The following is a 13,420-nucleotide window of genomic DNA, read 5'->3' on the forward strand; positions in this document are numbered from 1 at the left end:
AAGATGGCTGGTTTTCCTGGAATAAAATTTTGGGAAGGGGAATGATGTATAATAAACTTGGATCTAAGTATATCACTTCCCTACTAAAAAAGCATCAATACTTCTTCCTTTCCCTGACATAAAGCAAGAACTCAGCTACTTGACATTGAAAGCCCTTCTGGCCCTATTGTGTCTTTGTAAACTTTTCCCCTGTACCTCCTCTCACAATATCTATATTGCTATGAAACATGTTCCTTGTACTCAGCACCGTCTTCCATTTCTGGGCCTTGGTGTTTATCTGCTGGACCTCGAGCACCCTTCTGCTTCATCTATACATCTTGGAATTCCTAGTTCCATATAAGGCTCTGTTTGGACATTTCTCCCTGTAGGAGGCCTTCCTAATACTCGTTTCCCATAAAACAAACCAAATATCACATTGCTTTTGTCTGTACATCTGTATGTGTGTGTGACATGTATATTTATGTAACTCTTGTATTTATTCACATCAAATCTTTCTACTAAAATAAAAGTACCTTTAGGTCAGTATCATGATTGATTTTCTATCTGTGAACCTGCTACCTAGTCTCATTCTTCATATATTCTAGGTGACGTTTTTCTTGTCATCTGTTGTGGTTCAGTCCTTTCAATGATGTCCTACTCTCCATGACCCCCTTGGAGTTTTCTTGGTAAAGATACTGGACCGGTTTGCCATTTCCTTCTTCATATCATTTTGCAGATGCAGAAACTCATCCAAGGTCACAAAGATACTGTCTAAGGTCAGATTTGAACTCAGGAAGATGAGATTTCCTGACTCTAGGACTTACACTCTATCCACTGTTTAATGAGATATTATTGAATTGAATCTAATCCAGTGCCCTCTTTATACATATGAAGATCTAGAACCAGAAATCTTACATTACTTAAAATGCAATTATTTAGTGATAAATATAGAACAACATCTCAGGCCTACGGATTCTCAATCCATTGGACTGTCTACTCTACTGTAGTACTTTTTCCATACATTTCTAATAACTTAGAGAATAAAACAGGATAAGTAGCATACATGCTGTTTGCAACATTTCACAGCATTTTTGTTCTATTGCATCTGACCCTTTAATCCACTTGTTCTTTCAAAATTAGTCATCCTTTGGTTAAAGGACATTACACTTTCCCCAGTTTTCCTCGTATTTATCCAATCATTCTTCTCTGTCACTTTGCTGAATCCTCTTTATAAACCTTAGCTGGTTACCACTTCATAGACCTTAGCTCAATCTTCAGGCCCCTTTCTTGGCATTGTGTTGAACTGATCTTGTCTCTCAGCTCTACATCTTCAAAGCTGACATCTCTCAACTGTGTTCCAATTCCATATATCTCCAGTTTCTGGCAGGTTATTATTCCTAGGATATTTTTCTTTCCTTCATGAATCAGTTTAGCTCCCTTGATTCAATCACCACCATTTTCCTGTCTTAAGATGGCTACTTATTCTTTACTTCTTTACTCTCAATTGTCCAATATATTTAACCAGATAGTAAATACTGTTGATCTTTTGAAGTATCTGTGAAATGTTTCTCAAGTTGCTGGCTTTTTCAACCCCAATAAAACCATCCTAATCCGGATATTTAATAATTCACGCCTGGCCTATTAATTGACAGCTTGCCAGTCTTCCTTCCTTAGACATGATAGACACTCAGCAAATTTTTGATTATTTGAGAAAGGATCGTGATTTCTGAGTCAAATACAGTCAGTTTCTATATGGATTGAATTATCCTCCTCCTTTTGAATTTACTGTCCTGCATCTATTTTCAAAACTGAGTGATTATAGTTTATCGTGTAGGGAGTTAGGAAGATCTAGATTCTTTTTCCACCTCTGACAAACACTGCCAACATCCTATTGGATCTTGGGCAAATTTCTCAGCCTTTCAGTCATTAAAAAACTCTCTGAGACTTTATTTTGTATTGCTGATCTGAAATGTTCCTTCCACCATGAAATCATAAGTCCATCTTTCTGTGAACAATTAATAAACACTTGTTCATAAAGGATGGCTTTCTGAGTAGCAGTTGAGGGAAGAATATATTTGGAAATGAAGATGATGTAAAAACAAGAGACCACAATATTTTTTAAGAAAGAAACCATTTTTGTTAATATAATTTGTACAATTTTATGCACTTTGTTTTACTTGTTTATGTAAGGAGAGGCCTGTGCAATAAAGCAACCTACCAATGAGGGCCCCATCTCATAGCCTGTATCTTTTGTTCTGATGGATAACTGAAACCCAAATATATCTAGCAGTGGATAGAACTCTGTGCTTTGTAATGAGGAACAGCTGATTTCAATTCCTGCCTCAGATAATTACTAGCCTTATGACTCTGGGCAACTCACTGAACTCAATTTTCTGAATTTGGCTTCAGTTTTCTCATCTATAAAATGGAAATACTAATAGTCTGAACTATTTCAGTGTTCACAACAATACTTGTTGTGAAGATTGAATAAGATAATATTTATATAGCACTTAGCACAGCACCTGGCACACAGTAGATATTTAATAAGTATTTGTTTCCTTCCTTCCAGTCCTCCAACTTAAAATTCATGATGGAAGCTTTATTGGCATTCTTTGTTTGCTTCTTTCCTACCCCCTATTCTCCCTTCAAAGCTTTCACAATTATCCTCAAAGTCTTCCTTTTGGCTTCCTGCATGGTATGAAAAGCCACTTAGCTGGTAGCAAAAAACCTGGGGGCTTGGGGGTGGTCACAGTAGCAGAAGTTATAGCAGATTGCTATCTGATGAAAGCTGCCTTATCTCTCCTTCCAGCTGTAGTCTCTACAAATACCTAGCCCTGTGGTGGCTTCCTCATCCATATGTTATTTTTTTCTCTTCTTGATCTTAGGTGAATGGGTAGCAGAGAAGAAGAGGGATTAGGGTCATATCACCTGGAATTCACAGCAGAGTCTGCTATTAGCTTCAGTAGCTTAGTGCCCTGAGCAACCATTGTGCTTGACCCAGCAGGTAAGACATTATGATGTGAACAAGAAAGCTACTCAACCAATGGCTATGTTAAACAGAAGTGAATTAGGTGGTGAGAAATAATTTGTGACCCCTGCCTCCAATGGAAGTCCAGTGTCTCACCAAGAAGAATGAATGTGTGGAGGCAGGTGTTTGTTACATTTGGGAGATTTTTTTACACTTTGGTCCTTGTTAAAATTTGGTAAAACCACTTAGTATTTGGAGGGATAATAATTAGAGATTTATTGGTTGGGGCATGAAGCATGAGGACTTGATGGACTAGCATTAAAAAAAAAAATAAAAATACCCACCCCCTAAAGGGGAGGGGATTTACCCCCTAGAACCCTAAAGAGATAGTAGAGAAGCTCTATTTACTTAATGTGATTGTCAAAATGGGAATTTGTAGAGTAAGCCCCAGAACTAAGTTCTAGTTGTATATTTTACATTTCCCAAGTAGACTTTTCTACTGTCTGTACAATCCTCATGCCTAGTAAATGGCCTTGCATATAGTAAGCACTTACAATGTTCACTGAATTTTAATTGATCTTATAAGGATGTGTGTGTGGCAGGAGGCAGTTATTCATTGGAAATAGCCTCTTGTGTCAAAACAAAATATATCATTTTTAAAGATAGCAAAACATTCAAATATATGGTTTTGGGCTAAAAGGTAGTGATTATCTTCATGTTTTCCAAAAAGAGATGTGCTGCAGTAATGATTACATTATTAACGTAATCATTTACGAATTCTTTACAAATCAGTTGTTTTCTTCGGCATTCAATTCTCAGGTCCCCACTATTGCATCCAACTTATCTGCATAATTCTGATGTTTGTGTGACTGCAAAGGAACACACATTTGGTGAGTCAGGCTGTTCTTCTTTTCCCTCCCTTCTCCACTGCCTAGTACCATCCTAAACTATTAAACAGCTGTCCTATTTCAACCCAGAGGCGGATGAACTTGTGTGATAACAAGAGTCAACTTTGTTTATGAAATCTGCAATCCACGTTAACTTCCTTGAACCCAGTAAGATATTTGGGTGGAAGCCCCTGCTAAACCTGCAGGCAAAGATCTGCTACCAGGCCCCAGGATCTTCTGCCTGCAGGAGATGCAAATGAGGGCATTCCCTTTCAGCAACAGAAATTTAACTGCAGGGAGCCTTTTGACGCAGGTGTATTTTAAGACAACAGCACTCAAATTGTCAGTCATGATTAATCATTATTATGATGGTTTCTATTTTCAGTCTACTGTTATGTTTGTACTGTTTTGAGAAAAAAGGATTCTTAAAAAATATCACGTATATATTTATTATACTATATACACACATATATATGTGAAAACATGATGTATCTTCATATATGAATATGGGACTCTGATGATTGTGTCTCGGGTGTGAACATGAGATTCTATGGCTAACCTGACATACTATGGGAGATCAGATACTGTGGTAAAGTTAGAATTCTGGATGCATGATCCCAGGCCCTGAGATTACATCCTGTCCCTGCCATGTGGGTGAGCTTGGGTAATACATGACCTCTCTGGGCCTCAGATTCTTCTACCAGCAGAAGGGGTTGGGAGAGATGAATTCTAAGGCCTCTCCCATACAGAAAACCATTATTTTCTGACAAGAAGCTAGAAGAATGAGGAGGCAAAACTGATTTTAGAGTCACTGAAATGATTCCATAGATTGTCATATAGTTAATCCATACAGTGGGGACAGTTACCTCTTTCCCTGCTAGGTCACATGTAAGTTTGGGGAAGTTTATTAACTTTTGTGAACTTCAGTTTCAAAGGTTCAGTCAGATCAGATGACTCCTAAGGGGCCTTCAAGCTCTCAGTTTATGTAAAAAGTCCATGGCAAAGTTTGTTCTAATCCATGGCCTCAAACTGATAATGGAATGAAAGAAAGATTCTATGAGACCAATTCTACCTTGAAGATTTTTTTGTGTTTTAATTCTTTGGGGGGATACAGGAGGGAGAAGCCTAACTAGGATAGGACAGTGTGACTTTTCTCCAGGGCCTTGGAACTTTAAGGGAATTCTTGATACTTGTAGGCCTTCAGCAAGCAGAAGTATCTTAGCTTTCCACCTAGTAAGCGAGAAATAGTTTAATTGTGAAGTTACAAAATGGCAGCAGGCATAAATACTTCCTTCTTCCTTGAGAAATGAGCAGGGGAGAACCATTCCCTTTAAGGTTTGCCATCCTGTGTCTTCTTCTTTCAGCCCCTCCAGCAAATGATACTCTAGTTTCTCTAAGTCCTTCATCATGGGAGCAGAATTATTGATATCATTGTTCTTATTCCTGATGATGAGGACAATGATGAGGATGGTGTCGTTGTTGTTGTTGTTTGGGGAGGTGTCTCTCCAGAATGAAGTCTTATATCCTGAGGTCCAAGGTATTTCCCCACTATGTCTCTCATCCCACCACACTTGAAGGGTTCATTTGACGGCACCTTTCATGTTATTTCTCCTTGATGTTTTGTTGATTTTTCTTAGGCACCAGACTTGTTTATTGTAGCCATAATGGACAGGAGTATTTTACTTAGTCAAAATGAAAGCAACAAAGCAAAGGAAATCAGTTAATTCAATGAGAAAAATGGCCAAACCAGATGTTAGATAGAATAGAATATTTTAAGAAAAAATAAATATTCTTCTTCTTAGTATGGATACCATACTCTGCTGTTTTTTCTTCTTTGTTTAATGATTTTATGAAGCACATTACAAATAGAATCCTAGTGTAAGAGTGTAAGCTCCTTGAAGTCAAGGACAAGTTCTTTTTTTTTTACTTAATTGTTTTGAATAATGAATGACACAGATTAGGCTCTTTATAAATGCTAGTTGAATTATATTAAATTGAATTAAAAAGGGACTTTGCACTAAGCATATTGCCTGACACACAGTAGGTTTTTAATGTTGACTTGATTTGGGAGTCATATTACTTTAATACTGGAAGGCACTTAGTGACCATCTGCCCTTCATTTTGAAGAGAAAGAGACCAGAAAAATTGAATAAGTCTTCAGGTTACCCGAACAACTATGTTATCATTGGAAACCAAGATTTTCTAGTTCAGATCCATTACTCAGTCTAATAACCCATCACTTGTTTCACTCCACCACCATATCCTCCATATTCCACTCTCCCATCCTGTAAAGAAATCCCTTCTCTAAAATGTGACTATTTAGATTTTTCTCAGTTACTTCTAATACCAGGAATTCAGCAATATCAGAATAATATTTGTATACTTCATTTGCCACCTTTGTAATAGACAAAGGTTTAGGGACCTTTCATTTCCAAAGCTCCTCAAAAGCAGGGATTTATTTTAATATCTTTATATCTAACTTCTAGTACAGTGTCATACATGCTTAATAAAAGTTTGGTTTGAATTCTGAAACCCAAATAATGCAGATTAAATACTGTTTAGTGCCTGCTAGGAGCCATATTGATCTGAGGATTAATAAAATAATACTAATAATACCAACCATTTCTGTAGCACTTCCAATGTGTCAGGCACTATGCTAAGCATTTTATAATTATTAACTAGACCTTCACAACCTCCCACTAAAGTATTTTGAACAACTCTTGAAAAATGTAGAAGATGTTTTTCTCTACATTTTTTGTGGACCTCCCCAAATTCTTTGTTGGGCCACAGGTTGTGCAGGCCTGATTATTAAGTCATTTGATCCTCACAACAACCTGCAATATAGATGTTATTATTATCCCCATTTTACAGATAAGCAAACTGTGGCAAACACAGTATAAATGACTTGTTCAGTGTTACATAGCCAGGAAGTTTCTGAAGTCAGATTTGAACTCAGGTCTTCCTGACTCCAGGTTAAGCACTTCATCTACTGCCCCATCTAGAAAAGAATATTATTTTCAAAAAGACAAATGAATGCTTCCAGTATATATAAAAATACTTCACAGAATACAAAATTTTGAACTGAACTGATGCTAGAACTCTGAAACGGCAAAATCAATGTTTGACTTTTTATTGCTCAAAGGTGTGACATGCCATGCTTTGGGGGCCCTTGAATGTTCTGAATGACTTCATGGCTGATGCTGTTCATCATTTCCTACATCTTCATGTTGTCAGTCACCAACAACCATTAAGAATTGTCCATAATTTGTTAGCAAGCTAAGACAGAATCCCAGAGCCAGGTGGTTTGGCAGCGTACACTGTGACTTGTGCCCAACTGGATGCTGATTATTTAGGCAAGAACCAAAGGAGACTCAAATGAACTCTCCAAACACATTCTTGTTTCCTGCTTGATCTGAGTTGAAAAATGAAATGCTTTCTTTTTCTCACTACACAAGGCATTCTGCCGTGCCAACAGCAGAGGATTCTCCAATCATCTTAGTAATGCACCTTAATGAGCATTGGCTAAAGAGGGAGAAATTAGTTCTCTAATTCCATTGGTTTCTGCAATGTTTAGCTTCTGTGATGAAGCTAGTTCCAAAAGGAAAGATACTTGAGAACCAGCCATGGAAACCTACAAATTACTTCCTCTCTACAACTAGTCAGCTTCTTATACATATGGGCTTTGGTTAACTGTAAGTTGGTAAGCCAGCACACAAGAAAGAATACTGGGAAGAGTAATAGATGTAGGGTCAAAAACATAGGTTCAAGTCCAGTAATGATCTGTATTACCATGAACAAGTAATTTAACTGCACTGTGCCTCATTTTCCTGAGGTATAAAGTAAAAGACCTTGAATAGCTGGCCTTCTAGGAAGTTTCTGATTCTAAATCTATGAGATCTGTGATTTTAAGAAATGGTGAGATATTTTCTTTCATCACCACATTTTCATCAAAATTTTACCTCCTAGGGATGTAGTAAATTGGGAAAGAATTTTTACAGCTAAGCTTGGGGATAAAGGCCTCATTTCTAGAATATATAGAGAACTGACTCAAATGCATAATCATACAAGTCACTCCCCAACTGATAAATGGTCAAAGGATATGAACAGGCAATTTTCGGAAGAAGAAATTAAAGATATCTATAATCATATGAAAAAATGCTCTAAATCACTATTGATTAGAGAGATGCAAATCAAAACAACTCCGAGGTACCACATCACACCTATAAGATTGGCAAACATGAAAGAACAAGAAAATGATAAATGCTGGAGAGGATGTGGGAGAGTTGGAACACTAATTCATTGTTGGTGGAGCTGCAAGCGCATCCAACCATTCTGGAGAGTAATTTGGAACTATGCCCAAAGGGCTACAAAAATGTGCATACCCTTTGACCCAGCAATATCGATACTAGTACTGTATCCCCAAGAGATCATAAAAATGGGAAAGGGTCCCACATGTACAAAAAATATTTATAGCAGCACTCTTTGTAGTTGCCAAAAACTGGAAGTCAAGGGGATGTCCATCAATTGGGGAATGGCTGAATAAATTATGGTATATGAATGTAATGGAGTACTATTGTGCCATAAGAAATGATGAACAAGAAGACTTCAGAGAGGCCTGGAAGGACTTATATGACCCGATGCTGAGTGAAAGGAGCAGAACCAGGAGAACTTTGTGCACAGCAACGACCACAGTGTGTGAGAGTTTTTTCTGGTAGACTTGGAATTTCGTAATAACGCAAGAACTTCTTAAAAAAAAAATCCCAATGGTGGTTCTCGAAGGCAAAATGCCTTCCACACTCAGAGAAAGAAATATGGAAGTCATTCACAGAATGTAGCAGATCATGTTTGTGTATGTGTATGTTTTTGTGTTTCATGTTTTGATTTGTTATATGATTTCTTCCATTTATTTTAGTCCAACTACATAGCATGACTATAGTGAAAATGTACTCAATAGGAAAGTATATGTAGAACCTATACAGAATTGTGTGCAGTCGTGGGGAGGGAGGGGGATAGTGGGGGGTAGGTGTGGGAGGGATAAAATCTCAATTCTATGGCAGTGATTGTTAAACATTAAAAAAATAATAAAAAAAAATTACCTCCTAACCCTGTCCATGCCATTTCTAAAATTGCCCAAGCCCTACATCCTTTGATCATTTGGGGTTGAAAGTTCACAGTAACATAGGTTTATAAGACTAACAACCATCTGGTACAGCCTCTCCCCAACACCTTCCACACCCCCACTAATTTTGTAGATGACGAACTATGCCTGAGAGTTTCCCAAGGACACAAAATAGGCAATTGTCAGATATGAGATTTGAACCCAAACTCTTGAATTTCAGATCCAGCCGTAATTTTGAAAAAAGAGACAGACAAAAGTATAATAGAAGAGTAACTTTGGAGGTATCACTTGAAGTACACCAAAGTGGGGAGGAGAATAGAATGACAATTAAAAATAGGACAAAAATGTGCTAGTTTTCAGTGAAGTATGACATTTTGTGCACCTTCCTCGCTTTATAAATTGCATGCTATAGTTTAAGATGGTAGAAAGAGAATGTTATACCTGGTGTCAAAGGATCTTTGGTTCAAACACTGCCTCAACCAATTAATACTAATGTAACTTTGGACAAGTCATTTTTTCCTCTTTGAGCCAATTTACTCATCTGTGTGCTTAAGGGTTTAGAAAGTATGACCTTCTACCTGTAAAACTATGGTCCAACTGTGTACTCCATGTATTACTGGTAATATATATATACACACATACATACAAATGCATACACGTGTATGTACACACACATACCTATATATGAATGTATACATATGCATACACACACAGATATGACTTAACCTCATCAAGACTCACTGGAGACAATCAAAATTAAGGTTCCTCATGCAAAAGTCACTCTCCCTGTTATACAAAGACCATCAGTGGATCCTTTAAATACCCTCTTATTTGTTAATCAATCTTAACACAACCTTAAGCATCACAATTACCTATATCCCTATAAATTCTATCGTCCCAAACAAAACAAAACCAGAAACAAGAGGGGACAGCAAAAAACCAATAATAACAACAAAACAAAAACAAAAACAAACTAAAACAAACAAAAACACACAGATACAACTTGGCTGGATCAGCTTCCCCAGGGAGGAGAAATGACTTGGGCCTGAGTCAACTTTTTAACACTTTTTCCATATAACAAGAAGATTTGAGATTAACTCTAAGGGAGTATTTCAAATACTTGATAGATCATTTCAGCATTTATGGGTGAGTAATAGAGAGGTCACTAACCATTGTGCAACCTCTAGATGAGTAACACAAAAGGTGCACTCAAATCAAATTTGTAATTCATGATGCAAAATGAATATAAAAAGCAATTAAGACAAATTAAGTTGAGTTGGAAGTTGAATTAATTGATATAGGTTCCTATTTTAAATATTTTTTTTCTGGCTAATAGATGAGAAACTCAATTTTTCTAAGTTGTTGAAAGTTTGTGTGTGATTAATTTTTGTGCCCTCTAAATTTTGGTACCTTTGGTGAAATGCCTAGTCACCCAATCCTAGTTTTAGCTATGAGGAACAATAATCTATATACAGCAGATGACAGTGTCCTCCAGTTTAACTGAGGTCTTAATTCTTACAATAACTCTATCTTTCTTGTTCTATTTTTTAGTGAAGAAAAATTGAACTTGTTGGTGAAATATTTACATCATTCCTAAATATAAATATATTTACTACTTAATCATTCATAAATTTAATTTATAGAGTGTGATTTGGGTGATACTTGAAAGTGTCCCACGATCAACACCATCATCCTTGTGAATGAAATTAAAAATAGATAGATAGCTCTCTGCAGGACACCGTCCTGGGAAGACAAACCCTACCCTGCCTTATATGGTTGGGTCTTTCCTACCCTACAATGTGATATAAGGACAACAATTAAATAAATTATATTATCAGAGCTAAATGGCACAGTTCATAAAATGCTAGATTTGGAGTCAGGAGACTGGGGTTCCAATTCTTAATTATTCACATACTGGCTATGCGACCCTGGGAAAGCCACTTAACCTCTCTAAGCCTCCGTTTCCTCTTCTGTAAAATGGAGATAATATAGTATCTACTTCACAGGGTTGTGGTTATAATCAAATGAAATAATATGTAATGAGCTTTGGAAACGTTACTACACTATAATTTTTAACATTATTATTTTAACATTATTTTTACCTTAACATTATTATTTAATTTAACACTTACATTTAACATTTACATTTAATATTATTATTATTATTATATCATGAAGTTTTATGACTTGATATTTCCACAGAGATCTCTTTCTTACTATGTGACTTAAGTAAGCTAGTACCATGTCTGTTTATTTTTTCTAATAGTCTAAAGAAAAATATTGTCTGTTCTGAAATGCAGATTTACCATTCAATAAACAGTTGGTTTCCTTATGTAATCAGGTGGATACATGATATATTAACAAAGATATAGTGATTTCACCATATTCATCCTTCCCTCTCTAACCCCCACTCCCACTAGATTTTATAGTATGGAGATGAGGATGCTATTTCCTCCTTTCTCCCTTTATAAATTATTCATTAAAAATGCAACCTTAGACAATGACTGTGCCATTCCCTGTTTCCCCATCAGAAAACCAGTTACTAAGATATTAACATTTTTCTACTGACCATCAGATTGAAAATCTTGGACATGAAGTCACCTGGAATCTCAGTCTCCTTTTGCAGACCAATCTGTGCTGTGGGATTGTCTTGAAACTAGATTAAAATATCTGTTCAAAACCCTTTGTTTTGGGAAAGTGCTCCAGGGCAAGACATAATTTCTTAAAGCAATTTGTGAGAATCTCTCTTGTTCAAGTGTTTTGTAAAAGTTGCAAGTTGTTTAGGACACTATTATTTAATTTATATGTTAGATAATACTAGGTTAACAGGTATCATTGGGGGCAGGAATCTATTTAGGGAGAAAAGGATCATAGACTACAAAATGTAAGCAACGTGGAGTTAGGAGTCATTCATTACTGGGGGTTGGGAGAGTGCAAGAAGTACTTGGATTTTTCTGAAAAGAATGGAAAAAGACCTTTTTCCAAACTGAACATGATTAGTCATTGAGGTTTGGTTTTTTTTTTTTAAAGAGAGGGTTTTTCTTTGCTTTACTTTTTTTTTTTTTTGTATTCTCATCATAAAGATTCCCTACTGTAAGGGTGCAGTGTCTAGAATAATGGTCCCACCATTTTGAAAACGTTGCTGTTGCATTCGTCCTTAGTTTTCTAAGAAGACCATGATGTCACAGAAATGATGACATGACTTGCACTGGATTTTGTTTTGAGTGAGAGAAGGTTGTGCAAGGTCACCAACCACACTTTCTCCTCCTCAGTGATCTGGATCCAGTGAACAAGTCTTCATTAGGAAGACTGGATATGGCCCAGGACACAATGGAACACCTTGCCCTTCTCTAGGACTCAGTTTCCCTTAGAAGCATATGAAGTGCTTGGACTCTAAAGCCTCTGAAGGATTAGTCACATTTAATCCTTGGACCCTGCTTGATGATTATACAATGTCATTTGGGTCACTAGACCTCAGATACAGGAAGATACCTGGGAGGGGGATTTGTAGTCTAAACAGCATGAAGCCCTTCTTACCTCTAGGTCTAGGAAATTGTCCTTGATCACATACAGATCCCTGAAGCTCCCTACACCTCTGTTTCTCCTATGGTCACACAGGGAGCCTGGCTCAAAAGCTCTATAAATCCTTGACATTTTTAATCCCCAGAGCTTACTAGTGACCTTACACTGAGCTATCCAGCTTTCTAGGACTCAGTTTCCTTTCTAATCACACAAAGGGTTTAGACTTCAAGGCTTCTGAAGGTCTTGTCACTTTTTGTCCTTGGACACTTGTGGGTGCACATACAATGTTTACTGGACACTAAGCGATAGTTTCAGGCAGAGCACATGGAGGGGCCTCTAGTGAAAATGCTTGTCATTTTCAATGCCCATGTTTCACTTAATGGCTGACTTAGAGTGATTATCAATTGGAACAGTTTCTCTTTGGCTCCCTGCTTCTTTTAGTTATTTTTTTTCTTTTACTCATTAAAAGGGCCATTCTCTGACTACTTCTTAAAGAGGCCTATTCACTGAATAGGTATCACCTGAGATACTGAGGAAGGAGCAGTTTATGCCAGTATATAGATTTATTTGGAAAGTTTACTCACAAGGCTGTTCCTGGGCAACCTCGCAACAGTGGCAGATCTCTGCACCATATTTAGTCCAAATCATATATTATATTAAAACAGAACAAAAAAGATTTAGTGCCAAGAGATAGCCCACGGACACATGGGTGGTTATGTGGAGTGGTTTGTCATTTCTTTCTCCAGCTCATTTTACAGATGAGGAAACTGAGGGAAAAAGAGTTAAGCACTTTGTCTAGTGTCACACAGGTAGGATCTGAAGCCAGATCTCAACTTACAAAGATAAGTCTTCCTGACTCTAGGTCCAGTACTCTATCTTCTGTAAATTTCCTGTAATGTGGGTTTCAGATTTTTATCAGAGCACCTTATACTAATTTCTCCCAAT

At 37.0% G+C, this 13,420-nt stretch overlaps 1 long non-coding RNA gene across 1 annotated transcript in view; it reads left to right on the forward strand.

Moving 5' to 3' along the window:
• The first annotated feature begins 3,764 nt into the window (after nt 1-3,764).
• Nucleotides 3,765-13,420, forward strand: part of LOC140511627 (uncharacterized) — a 40,490-nt gene continuing 30,834 nt past the window's right edge. The window contains exon 1 of the long non-coding RNA XR_011969595.1: nt 3,765-3,837. This is a non-coding gene — a long non-coding RNA (uncharacterized lncRNA). The remainder of the gene's footprint in view (nt 3,838-13,420) is intronic.

This window comes from Notamacropus eugenii, chromosome 6 (assembly GCF_028372415.1).
Source record: "Notamacropus eugenii isolate mMacEug1 chromosome 6, mMacEug1.pri_v2, whole genome shotgun sequence".
Taxonomy (NCBI): Eukaryota; Metazoa; Chordata; class Mammalia; order Diprotodontia; family Macropodidae; genus Notamacropus; species Notamacropus eugenii.